This window comes from Eutrigla gurnardus, assembly GCF_963514095.1.
Source record: "Eutrigla gurnardus genome assembly, chromosome: 3".
In the NCBI taxonomy this organism is placed as follows: domain Eukaryota; kingdom Metazoa; phylum Chordata; class Actinopteri; order Perciformes; family Triglidae; genus Eutrigla; species Eutrigla gurnardus.
Window position 1 is genome coordinate 25816617 of NC_139917.1, and position 14154 is coordinate 25830770.

Below are 14154 nucleotides of genomic sequence, written 5' to 3' on the forward strand. Positions count from 1 at the left end.
GAAAACAAGCCTGTTTTTAGTGACGTTGCCATTTAAGCAATTCATTTGGAAAAAAAAAGGACTTCTGAAATATCCTCCAGTCCACTTGACCTCCATCTGCTCTATTCAACAGGCTTAGTGTAGCTCAGCGCTGGGTGACATTATAGAGAAGTTGATCGGCAGAGTTCATTGTGTGTTTTCTCTGTAAAGTCTATACATCGGGCTCTATACCACGGGAGTCATGCTTAACCAGCCCTGGGGAGCGGGATTATGAAGAACAACCATCTGATTTTCCTCCTCCTCCTCCCCCCTTCCCCAAAAAAACCTCCCATCTCATCACCGCCCCCTCACTCAGCCCCAGCCTCCTCTGGCTTGTATGATTAAGGGTCAAGCATGCCACCTCGTCTCCAGGCCATCATTAAAGGGGCGACGGGGGGAAAGAGAAAGAGAGGGAGAGAGGGAGAAAGACACCCTGGCACACGGGGCTAATGAAAGCCATGAATCACAGCGTGGTCTTTAAAGAACATATTAGTGGCATCATTAACTCTGCACAAAGGCCAGAGCCGGGGTGAACAGACAGGTCGCACTACCAGCAAAACCCGCTACCCTCCCCCTGCCACCCGGCCCGACCTGCCGCTCTCTGCCTTTCATACCCCCCAAGAGCCCCCCGCTCATTAGGGAGGCACCCATACTGTCACATACGGTCTCGCCGTTCCCCCAGACACATTTGAGAGATCTAAGGTGCAACATGAAATACATGATGGACCAACACAGTAACAACTGACTCACGGTGTTTGATTATTAGAAGGACCCGAAACAAAAAGCAGGTATCGACACACAACGGAGGCACAAGTGTGCTTTCAGAGTATCCTGGAACAAACTCCAAACACAAAAGCTTCTGCCTCCGTACGAGCAAACAGCAGACATATTTTTTGATGGACACGCTCCTCTTAACCTGCCACTTCCTGTTTGAACAAAAACAACTCTCCCTCCAGACGCCCTGCAGCGGGGGCCTGTGGGTACTCCTCACGGGCAGTGACCTTTTCACACAGCCTCGGGACAAAGTGGGTCTCCCAGCTCACCCTGGAGCAACACTCACCACCACACCACCACTTTCCCTCCACACCTCCCCCTTCCTCATCCCCTTAGATACCCGGGACCTGATGGTGTTGCTGGTAGAGGCTGGAGCCCCTCCGTACCCTCCATCAGAGGTGTGTCTGGAGCCCCCCATGCTCAGGGAGTCGGCCCAGGCCTCATTAGGAGCTCCATGACGAAATGAGCTGAAAGGCCTCTGCCTCAGCCAGCACCATCCAGCAATCACAGCAGCCTGAACTGGCAAGGCTCATCTCACGGCCCCACAGGCGTTAAATCATGGATAACCTTCTCGTTTCTCTCGCTATCTAACTATCCGCACCCCCTAACTTGTTCTCTGTCTCACTCAGACTATGTATGGTTTCGCCTCTTCTTTCTGTTACTCCGACAATGCCCCCCTCCTCCACTACCCCAACCTCCACCCATCTCCTCCACTCTGTCTGTTACTGCTACTCACAGACCTTTACTCCTTCACTCACCAGAGGCATCAAAGTTTAACACCTACAACTTACAGCTGTCACTCACATCTCATCTCTCACATTCTGGATTTCCATGTTTCTCTCCCAGATTGTTTCTCCCAGCTTTTCATCATGCGTTGTAATCGTGACTCTTTTTTTTCCTTCTCTTTTTGACTCTTAAATCCACTTCTCGACCTTCTTAGTTTGACTCTTTTGTTTCAACTCTTTACGTGTGTTGACTCGATCTATCCATCCGAGTAAATCCATCCATCTATTTCTGAATCCATCCATCTATCTGGCCCTCAACATCCTGTTCCTGCTTTGAAATTATAATTATGATTCCCTCAGCTGAACTGCACAGGTGACATGCAGGCGTGAGCGCCTGGAGGTATGCAGGTACGAAGCACAGTCTGCTCTGCATGCAGGAATCAAAGCGCCGGCTCTCTGGGAACCAGAGCAGTCGAGACCTATCAGAGCCGGGGGAAGGATTTCAGAAGACAAAAGACGCCAGCGACAGATATTAGTGCCACGTTCTCCGTCCGCGGAGTAAAAAAAAAAAATCTAAACATTTCAGTGAGCTTTGAGTTGTGAGCAGTGAGGCGAAGCATGCAATCCAACACGGAGTATCTCCAGAGGAGAGGAACGCCAGGAGCAGGTGATAGCGAGCGTTATACGGCCCTTTTCTTGAATATATGTTTGAATAATTGAAAGCCACTTAGTCCCATTTCAATGGTTGAGTGTTGTGAATCAACTACACCTATGGACCGGGTCAGTATGGCTAGCAGGGATGGGCATTTATGCTAAGGTGTCTAATATATTCATGAAATGTGAGCGTATTAATTTTTCTGAAGTCCACACGTAAGTCACAATACACACACAGAGCCATGGATAATTAAGGATTGTCGCAATGCTTTATTTCTGCAGGCAAACCCCCCCCCCCCCAACTCCACACCTTGTATTAAAAGCATACTTCTATGATGAAGCTGGTTTAGGGAAACCTAATGTTATATTAAAGCAGAGTTAATCAATGCAAAGGGAACCTTCTTACCATACATTATTATGCGCTGCAGAATGCTTTAATGTGCAAAAAAAGCCCTTTTTTTGTTGGCCAAGAGTAGACATTATATTACTACAGGTTAATAAAACTTTGGGTTTCTTAATTTTTCATTGTGGTTAGTGCCTATGTAAATATTTAATGAGGTCTTTATGCTCCAGATATTCCAACAAAAAGGTTAATAAGCTCTAAGATGGAGGGTAGGGTATATAATCACCGGCCTGTCCTACAGAGAGAGGAGGGATGGCGGAGCAGTAATACAGGACTCTGAAGGAGAGAGTGAGCAGGAAGAGGAACAGCACTTAAACTGCATTATGTAAGTAAGAAATACATACATCAGTAATGGTGAGCCTTAATCTTATAAAGGTATGTCAATAATGAGAAAGTAGGGCTGCAACGATTGATTGTTTTCATTATCAATTTGTCAGTTATGAATTTTGTATAAAATATATAAATTAAATAAAGGAATCATTTTGACTATAAAAGGTTAATAACATATAGAAAAATAATGCATTAAAATGATCTTCTAATTTCGTTCAAACAAACAAAAAAAGGAATATATTAACAATGACATAAAATCTGTGATTTTTTTTTACATTTGCTTATTAAACAACTCAAATAAAGTTGAATAAAATAGTTGATTCTATGTGAATGAATGAATCGACCATGCCCTACAACGATGAACAGCGGGTTTCTTCTAACAGACAAATCTGCTGTTAACCAAACACCTGAATTACCCATGTCGGTAATAGATAGCGGCACAATAAAGTGAATATGATAAGGTGTTAAGGTGTTATTGACTGCGTTTCATTTTCTATTTCATAACAAGCACCTTATAAAAATATAATCTACATATTGACATCAGTCCATGCTGGGGAACCCAAATGTCACTTCCATTCAACTCACCTTCCATCATTATGGTGCGTTGAAAGCCCCGTCCCATCCAAAGCATATAGCTCTTTCCTTAATTAACACACACACACACACACACACACACACACACACACACACACACACACACACACACACACACACACACTGTGGTGTGTTGCGATATCAAATAAATATTTCAGTGCCTGCTTCATTTTATGGCCGCTACCATTTGAATAGGCCTTAATAGAGTGACAAGACGTTCCCACCGACCACTGTCCCATGAAAAATGCACAAGCCACTTAAAACCAATGGCCAGTCACACGAAGACACTTGGCCCCTGAAGACAAACCATGACTTCTTCGCTGATGAGGGGAAAGCAGGCATATTTTCAGCGCCTGCTGTGGAAACTAATGCCTTCCCCATGCACACACATCTGTTACGAAGATTGGATGAAATGGTTTGATAGTGAAACATTAGCTTCTTTTAAATCTCACGCCTGGCGAGCATTCTTCAAAATGTAACGCAGAAGTTAATAATTGAAGTGTCCCATTCGCCGTGATATTAATCGTCAGGGCCATCCGATAGTCCTCTTGCTTTTGACTCGGAGGTTGCTTTTACATATTCAAAGAGAACATTTGGCTGCAGATGAGCTCATTACGAACGGCGAGGCGACGCCGAACGGACAAGGATAGTTTTTAGAGCCTTAAAATAATCAATAGATGTTAGAGAAAGCGGGGGTTAAAAGGTCAAAAGACTTCATCTGAGGTAGCTGAAGTCGGTTTATTCACTTACTAATGTATAATGAGAGCTACTGAATGCTGTTGACCTCATTGAGTGGAACCCGTCTTCATAATATTTAAAGTTTCCAAGACACTCGTGCAACCGGCATTAAAGAAACATGCACCTTCACCTCTCTTTGACCTTTTCAGTACAGTACACTATTATATACGAGCACCTGAAGTACGGCGTGTTACTCCTCCTCTTCATCTGTCTTCGTCTCTTTGATTAGCCAGCTATTACGAGACGTCAGTGAACACAACGGTGTTACGGGGACATGACGGTATTAAGGCATGCAGCGAATCCAGCCCTTCTAACTGTGCAAACGCGTGAAATATTAAAACAAATAAGAGTCAAATAACATCGAGGGAGACGGGAGGAGGGTGGGACGGGTTATTTACTGTACTGGACTGATGAGGGAATAAAACACGTTTCTATGTATTGATCGCTTTGATTTTACACAATAACATTAGACGTAAAGATGTTAAATTCGCTCAGGAGACATTTAATCCTGGCCTTAATGACGCATTAATGTGGGTGTTTTGTTTAAAGTCACTTTTACTGGCAAATGGAACCAAAGTGTGCGTGAAAACAGAAAAGAACCACCGTGAATGAAAAAGGGAGATTGAGCCAAAAAGGATCTGTAGCTCAAAGATTTTCTTGAATCCAATTTTTGTTTTTTCAATTAAAGATCTGCCCTGCTGCCTCTGTATGAGGAAAAACACGTGTCAAGACATTTCCTACATCATGTACTTAAACTTCGTGATGGAGAACATGAAGGGAGAACTTTAGGTGAAGCAAATGAGTAACCGTCTTCGCTGCAGCCGATCCTCTTCGTCCGTAGACGGTGACAGTAAATGTCACAAATTGGTTGAATCCGCCACAAATTTAACTTGAATTTTGTAAAAAATCTATTTCAAAATTCAACATATAACCAAAGACAATAGAGAGACAAAAATAAATAACTACATAAGAAAGAATAATATTTAAAGGCAATAAAAATGTAAAATATTTCCATTAAAGGACCGGCTGCATTTCTGTAGCACTTTTCAATAATGTCCCCTTTTTCTGACCAGTAGTGCTTTAAAATGTATCACGTTGCAAATAAAAAAAGAAAATAAAAGAAATTTGAAAAACAGACCAAACCAATGCATCAGGATATTGAAGATTTGACAACAAAATAAGCCAATATGCTGTAATTTTTCATCACAAATCATCCATAGCATTGTGCAGCATCCCCAATATATAAAGAATACTTTAAGCATGAAATGCTTCTCTGAGAATAAACGATGATGATGGAGGGATCGCGGGAGGAAAAGAGGAAGAGATGAAAGGAATTTGGAATGACAGGATGAGACAAGAGAAGAAGAGGACCCCACGCGATGGGGGGGGGGGGGATGGAGAGGCCGTCTGCAGCGCTGCCTGACTGACACACAATCGCTCCTGCCAGGACCCCTCCCAGAGACACAGAGCACAATGCGCTCTGACTGTGAGCAGCCAAATACACCTGTTCGGATGCACTAAATGACAGGTAGAAATACACGGGATGACATAAACACACACAGGCATATGGCGAGGAAGAAAAGTGTTCCACGGCATGTCATGTGAGAGCTATTTCTGAATCAAAAGGAAGGTGAAGTATTTATCTACGTATCAGCGGCAGGGAAGGAAGAGCTAAAGCTAACAGATAGCGTTAGTGCGTTAAAAGGGATAAATAAGCGTCTGGAGGAAGATTAAAGTAGATGCTGGGTTATAATTAGCCTGCTGGCCCACAGCGAGGAATCACTAGTACATCTTTGCCACTGGTGATAGAGTGTGTGTCACAGGGTTGACCGGGGGAAGGATTGGGCAACCTGTCACCCCATAATTCACACATTAACTGTATAACGACGGCTGTTCGTGGGCTGTACACACTCTCAGAGTCTCAGTGTTCTACATGCAAACACACACACACACACACACACACACACACACACACACGCACACACACGCACACACACACACACACACACACACACACACACACACACACACACACACACACACACACACACACACACACACACACACACACACACACGTCATCGTTGAGCGACCTGCTGTTCCACAAGCTTCTGTAACTTAATACAATATCTCACTGACGTGTTCTTGGGGTTTATGATCCATATTCTAAATACAACTAACTACAAATATTAGCTTTACTTACTATTAGTGTTGGATTTATTTGTGATTGAAAGAAAAATAAAGGATGAGGCTGATAATATTCTATGTTTCCCATGAAAAGACCAAAACCATGGGCACTGTACTGTATTTTGAGTCAATCCCACACACACTGTGCAGGAGCTAATAATAGTCACGAGAGTAACAAATCCGCAGCTGAAAATAGTCCCCGATAAATGTATTATGATCTCCTGTTGTTAATAATGTTAACAATGAATGAATTAAGTCTTAAGCTTTACACAATAATATTAAATAAACAATGTTTTATGTTTATTTACTATCCTTATTTGGAGAAATAGCGTGAACTGCATGACATACTACATCCTGATGTTGTAGGGTTGAATTCATGTCAGCGTCTGCTTTTTGAAAATAAACTGAAAGCTCTGGTTTCATGTTTTCCTCTGCATGCAAACAAAGACATGAATACAAACATGAACCACAAGTCAACAGGTTGCATCCTTTGCATTCGGGGGACAAAAGGCGTCGGACAACAGGCCTCGTCACCCCACCCCTTGTTTTACTTGTGTCGGGGGAGAAGCCTTAATGTAATCATCTTTCAATCCAGACCTGATAATGAGCATAACCTCTCTCTTTTCATTCATATCAGGTCAGCTCTGTGCTGACAAGCTCACGCTACCCATTAAGGTTCCCAGAGGTCCACAACGACTCCTTTGTCTCTAATGGAGGAGTCGACAAACAATCTGTGAGCCCGGGAGCTCAGAAAACACGGGTGGAAATGCAAGAAAGCCGGCGAGAGTGAGAAGAGAGAGAGAGCGAGAGAGAGGGAGACAGAAAGACAACAACTGACATCTCGGGGAATTTCACAGGGATGGCTAATCCAATGTGATCAGCGGAAGATTTTAATATTTAAATAGCCAGCAACGCACCAGAAGTTTCTAATTAAATTATAACTCATGCTTGAAAAGCAAAAGTGCATGTGTTGTGGGAGCTTAAATAATTCAGCCCGCCCTATATCTCGTCTTTCTGCTAACCCGGAGACAAATGGCACTTGCTAGGGCTTTTAGACAGGGGGCTGGCACTGTCAGAAACATGAACAACATCAGCTTGTAAAGGGCCTCACCCATCAGGGCCCAAATCCAAACTGACTGGCCCCACTACTGAACAACGTTCCTAAGCTAGGAATTAATTTGGTTAATTAATTCATTATTAATCACCTTAAAGGCCACACAACATTGGCACATTGTGAAAAAAGATGACAGGAAAAAAGAAGCCTCCTTCCTAATGAAGCGGGGATGTTAATGAGGCACCAGACAACTATGTTCTGGCTCCTCTCACTATATCATCCCACCTGCTTGCTCTTATTACAAGTTTCCAGCAAGGAAAAAAAAAAGAAAGTATCAGAAAAAGAGTTTATTAATTAATACACTCTTGAAGGATATATGAGACGCTCACAATATCCACGAGAAGCGTAAAATATTTAGGGTGGTAACATTCATATTAATGGCAAAATTACACATACATCTCAGAAATTAAATTAGAATTCGACCCAACATTGATGGCAGAGTCATGTCAAGCATATAAATGTACTTATGGCTCGAGGTTAGAATATCTCTGTTCATTCATTATTTTTTTTTTTCATCCTCTTCTTCATCCACCAGGTAGCTTCGCTTTCGGCTACTCTGCCCTCGCGGCGTAATTCCAGAAAAGAATTACATTTTTGATGGGAACTAATTAGCCGGGCCTTTACCTGAAATTCCTCCAGACTGTTGCGTGTTCCTGAGTCGGGGCTGATGGTGCTATAACTTATTGAGGGGCACCAACTGTTCTAACTTCTGCTCGGGAACAGAGGGGTGAGTCGAGAGCGCGGAGAGGTCTGTTTCAACCGAGCTTGTACTTTGAGACTCTCGCAAACAAACGCCAAAGAGACAGAAAGTCAATCGCTCCACGAAAAGGCCTTGCAGTCTTTTGACAAACACTCCCGGTGTCGTGGTCTCTTCCTCTGCCCTGTTCACCTCCACCACGCGTACGAGACAGCCGGGGAATTACAACACACATACCCAAGCACATTTCTGAGAAAATAACATTATTGCATTTGATGGCGAGCACACCTCAGACATTTTGCTGAGTACTCTCTCTATATTTTTTTTCTTCTCCTTTTCTTTCTTTATTACCATGCGAGTGCTCACACAGACGCAGACTGGCAGAGGGTGGTAAAGTGGTAAAGAGAGTGTGGGCGAGCTAGGCAGTATCATGATCTGAGATGATGAAATAAAAACAGTCTGGCTGCCGCCGTCTCTTCTCTCGCTGGCAGTTTGTGGGAAAAAAAAGAAGAGAAAAAGCCACGGAGGATTTTCAGGTATAGGAGGCATAGAAGACGCAGACATGAGAGACGTGTCAGCTCCGATGCAGTTCAACACAAAGGAGACCAAACACCACAAACTACCAACACAAATTTGTGTCTTGTCCTCGGCAACAAGAGCAGGGATGATTCCAGGATGGGAGGGGGCGAGGGTGGGGAGGGGGGGGCGCTGAGCTAAACTTGGGGGATGTTTATTCTACAACTTGGCGAGCGCTTTGAGAACACGGAACAAAGACGTGCGGTTCTGTTCTTTTGTGAGTTCACACAGCCTTTGGCCCGAGTCTTCTCAAGTCCCCCAGTCATGACTGATGTGAGCCAGTCAAGACGTATAATTCAGATAGCAACTACAAGGAAGCAGCAGAGTCCACCCCCGGGGTCTCTACATATACTCTGTATATATATATATATATATATATATATATATATATATATATATATATATATATAATGTATGCATGACTTTTTGAGCAGCCCTTCATGATTGCCACTAAGTTTGTAATTGTTCGGATCATAAAGAAATACCTCTCAAGCAGCTTCTGTTTCAGACATCGCCGTCTGATTAAAGAATGCATGATACTTCAGTGACAAGACTGTATTATTAATTCATCGCAAACAGTGGAATTTGGGTGTGTTACTTTGAAAAATGTTCAAAACTGGCGGCCTGTAATAAAAGCACTGAGAGAAATTCCAAGTCATTAACATTTAATCACAGAATTCTCTTTCATATGAAATACCCAATATAGGCTGTCAGAATCAATCAGGTGTCCAGAAAAAGGGAGACGACATGCCAAAAGGATGGGGAATATGTCAATTGTGGCACTCACTGTTTCTTCTGGCTGTCACATTGCCAGCGCTGCCTTTAAGCCGGCACTGTTAGGAAATGTGGCTCCGTAGTGGAGAAGAAGAAGGAGGGGAAAAAAACAGGCTTCTGTTGCAGAACCGTTGGCTGACAGGAGCCAGCGCTGGAAGTTGTGTCATCTCTTGGTGTGGGGAGAGGTGTTCAAAGCCAAGGCTTCTGGGTAATGGGGTTCTCTGGGGTGATAGGGGGATCTAGAGGAACTCTTCACTCATAATTTGCTAATTGGCCTGCTGTCCCAGGGATCCAGTAGTCTTGCCTACACACCCTCAACTTAACTCTTTGAAAGCCTCATGACCCCCGTGTGAAGACCGCCTGTACAAGGAGCAGCCATGGGGAGGGTCCAGATTTCCCATGATGCTTAGCTCAGAGAGCACACAATTAAAGTTTTGGACATTGTTTAATTATGATTCACAGTTATGGGATGCTGGTAAAAAAATCAGCAAGTAAAGGAGTGTTTTTTGTGGAATGAAGAGGCATCATATTGATAACTCCTCATTTCAACACTTTCAAAGCTTTTACTGTTTGGTTTCGATCTTGTGGTTCTTATTCTGAGAATTGAGAAATACTATACTTTTGTGAAATGGGTTAACGATGAATAAATGTTACCCTTTGCCATTCTGCATTTACATTATTGCATCAGTTGATGTCTTTTTTTTTTAAATAAAGCATAATATTATACGCACTTTACTTTACTGTAGATCCTGAAACGAACACACTATCTACAAAATCAAGAATGGATTTTTTCTTGTGAAATTTGTTCTTCAAAATACACAATCTTGCCACATTTGCAATGATACACAGTATAAACTCACCATGTAGAATGGTTCAATACTTGAAATATTTGTTCTGAGAATATCCTATAATATAACGGACTCGCTGACCTCCGTCTGGTTTCTCTCAGCAAAATATGAAAGTGCTCTTTTGCATGTGAGACATCTAAATATTTGTGATTTTGAAACTGCCACGTGTCCTGCAACAGTATTACATTTCTCTACTGGAAAATATCACAGGAGTAAAAAATAAAATGTATCCAGGATATGATATGAAATCCACAGCATGATTGAACATGATTTGGGACATTAGTTTGACAAGTGGGAAACTGAAGAGGCATATTGATTGATGTGTGTATGCCTGCATTTATTGATTACACATGACATTAGTGTCATACCTTCATGTGTTTTCGCCTTTTAAACACTGGTTTCTTCTCCTGCCAAAGTAGAGCTGCAATGCGATGTTTCTTCTCAGCCAGAAACGAGTTCATTAAAGGGAGAGCGACTAGCTTCAACATTAGGAGTAAGCTCAGCAGCATTTGTGCTGTTGTCATTACTTTCTCACTTTTCCAAGCATTGTGGAAATGTGGCGGCATGTTGGCCCAGATAACAGTACAACACTTCTTTTTTTTTTATGTGTGTCCATACAAATAATTGGAAAACAACAGGCCTGCGCACAAAGCTAAAGGACAGATACTGTAAATGAGATTCTTACGGCCTCACTTAACTCTCGACTGAACAGGACAATACTGGAGATGGAGGAGTGGCTTTCTTTATTAATTTACAAATGCAATTTTTTATAAAAAAACAAGCGGCGAGATGTTTAAAATGCAACACCGCTGTTGCCTTTCATGACATTTCCAGTTCCAGGCTGAGCTTCTGCAGAGGGACAGCAGAGGGCTGGTGCAGATTGAGCTGTTGAGATGTTGACAGAGGTCACGCACCGTTTGAATGATTTGCATCTGAATCCGGTTTGGTGCAAAAAGGAAGCATGTTGGAATCTTAGCGATGCTTTCAGCGAAAACCTGATGATTGATGGTGAAATACCCGCGCTGCCTTCCGTAGCCGTCCCGGCGGTGTCGCCACCTCCCGTGATTCCGTGTTTTGACTTGGTGTCATTCTGACAGACGCGTCACTGCCTCTGGAGGGCGCGGTAAGTACTGTGTCTGTGACACTATCAAAATGGAAAAGAGACATTCAAACTGGAGAGTCAGCGGGGACAAAGGAGCAGAGAAAAATTGTCCTCCTTGAATAGTGGAGCGCCAATTTATGTCTTCCTGTCCAACTGCAGCGATGTGTTAGTCGACAATGCAGGTCTGTGTCTATCTGTCGGGTGTCGCAGAGCTTCTACCCGAAGAACGAGGACGGATTCAAACACAGCAGGGAACAGTTAAATATTGAAATGACAAAGTTGGGGAAGTCTTTGAATCCCTCACCACTTAAGATCAGGCTTTTGTACGTTTGACTGATCTTCTAAGTTTACGTTGGGCTAATAATTCAACATACTCGTGTTCTATCTTTGAGTCTTTTAAAACAGGCCTTGGCTGCTGGGTTGTATTTATTTACCACCTTTGTGGACTTCCATCCATCCATCCATTATATAAGCCTGCTTATCCCTAGTAGGGTCACAGGGGCGACAATGCTATCTTAATGTTTCATTTTTTTTAAATCACTGTTAATTTAGTGGTTTTCCTAATCCAGGTCAGCTCTTGACTTTGGAGCTGGAGGTTTGTAGTTTTACTTCGATTGGGAGAAGATCTCAGAACTATATAACTATAAATTCCTATAGATAATAATTGTACACTTCTGTTCCTTGTTCTTTCTAATCATAAAGCGATCTGATGCAAGAAATTAACAAAAGGAAAAAGGAATCCTGAAAGCCATTTCCTGAGCTGAGGACGGATGATTTTACTGTAAATCTCATATGGTTTCCAGCCTCGCGTCAACAATCATCCACCCTGCCGAAGTGCCCTTGAGCAAGACGATGAAATAACAACATAGTTCACTGCTGTATAAGCTGACTGTGCTCTCTGAACTCCCTCTGGAAGAATAAAGGATTTCCCCACGGAGATCAATAAAGCATCATCATTATTATTATTTAACCAGAGAGCTCGGACAGAGTGTGAACACGGCTGGAACACGGACTGAAGCCCAACCTCGGTACTGACCTACTTGACCTGAGTGAGAACCTCAGCAGCAGGATCATGCAGCACAGACGGGCTATAGGTTAGTAGACCCTAGAGCTATGTGAGGGTGCTATTACAACTGGATGGGCTGTTGATCTCTAATGGCCGTGTGCTGGGCTCTAATGGTGCTTGGAGAGAGTGGAAAGGAGAAAATAAGAAGAGGTAATCTCAGAAAATGCTGACCTCTGAGCCAGAAAAAGTAGGTGGGAAGTGTTAACGGCTGCTTGGCACGACTCCGAGGTTCCTTTTATAACCTTTGGCCTTTTCTCTCTGTTGACTCTGGAGAGCGGACCTCCTCTTATCCACCTCCTGTAGTTACTACGGCCTTTTCACTGCCCTTATTTCAGGGTTAAATGGAACCAAAGATAACGCTTTTTCAGGGACGCTCTTTGTTTTTCGACTGAGGCTGAATATTTGGTGCCGTAATATTGTTTGTGCATGTTTATATATGCGTCTCTGTGTGACACACAGCATGGAGAAAGTACTGAAATGTGAGTAGGAAGACGTGTTCTTTTCAAATTTCATTTCTCAATGAAAATCAGCAAATCTGTAAATGTTTTCTTAATTGCAGATTTCTTGAATTTAGTAAAACAGGAGTTTGAAGTGTAAAATTGTTAATGCATTCATATATAAGTTACATTTCAATAGAAAAAAAGTGATGTAAATAGAAATAATAAAATAAAAAATAAAAAATAAAAAATGACATCCACATCTCTTCTCTAAATATGCCTTCTTGTCTGTCTGGTCTGTAAGTTTGTAGTTTGTAAGTAAATTTGTAGAAGTAAGTAGATGTGGATAAATCAAAGTAGAAGCAGAAGTAAAATGAATGTGAATGCTATGCCATATTAAAATCGAATTAAAAAGTAAAATACCAAGAAAAAAGGTTTTATATAATAATATAATGTATATAAAGGACGTTTTAAATCAGGAAAGACACAACATATCAGGGAGCCGGTCGGCCGAAGAGGACAAATGACAGATGTCAGCTCCAAAGTTGGTGTTACCTTGTCACCAATATGTCGTGACCCGCTCCCTCCCCGCTCCGCCTCCATCACACCCCTGCAGCCATTAACGCAGCCAGGGGGGAATACGCCTGCATTAGTACAGACAAGTCTGCTGGTGTGATACTGACGGTTGTCACTGCCAGCGGTTGCTTGGACCGTGACAGGACGGTCACAGAGAGCAGGGAAATCACAAAAAAGCAGAATAACAACATTCCTTTAACAGCAGCAAAGCGGAGACAGAATCAAGATATGTACGTGCATGGTTTAAAAGCATAGAGGACCCCCCACACACACACACACACACACACACACACGATCTCCTGATTAAGACTGACTCAGTGCTCGCACACCTCATCAACCCTCAGCGACAACTCCCCGGAGAAAACAGGCCTCATTATGCCAGAAAAAAAAAAAAAAACAATGACACTCGGTGGTAGCCGTGACTCTTTTGCTAATGGACGATCGGCGCGGGTAAAGAAGGAGGCGGATCTGGATCTGTGGGTAGAAGGCTCGCATCGGGAGTGCACGAGCATGAAACCTGATGTGATAGCGTGCCTCGTGG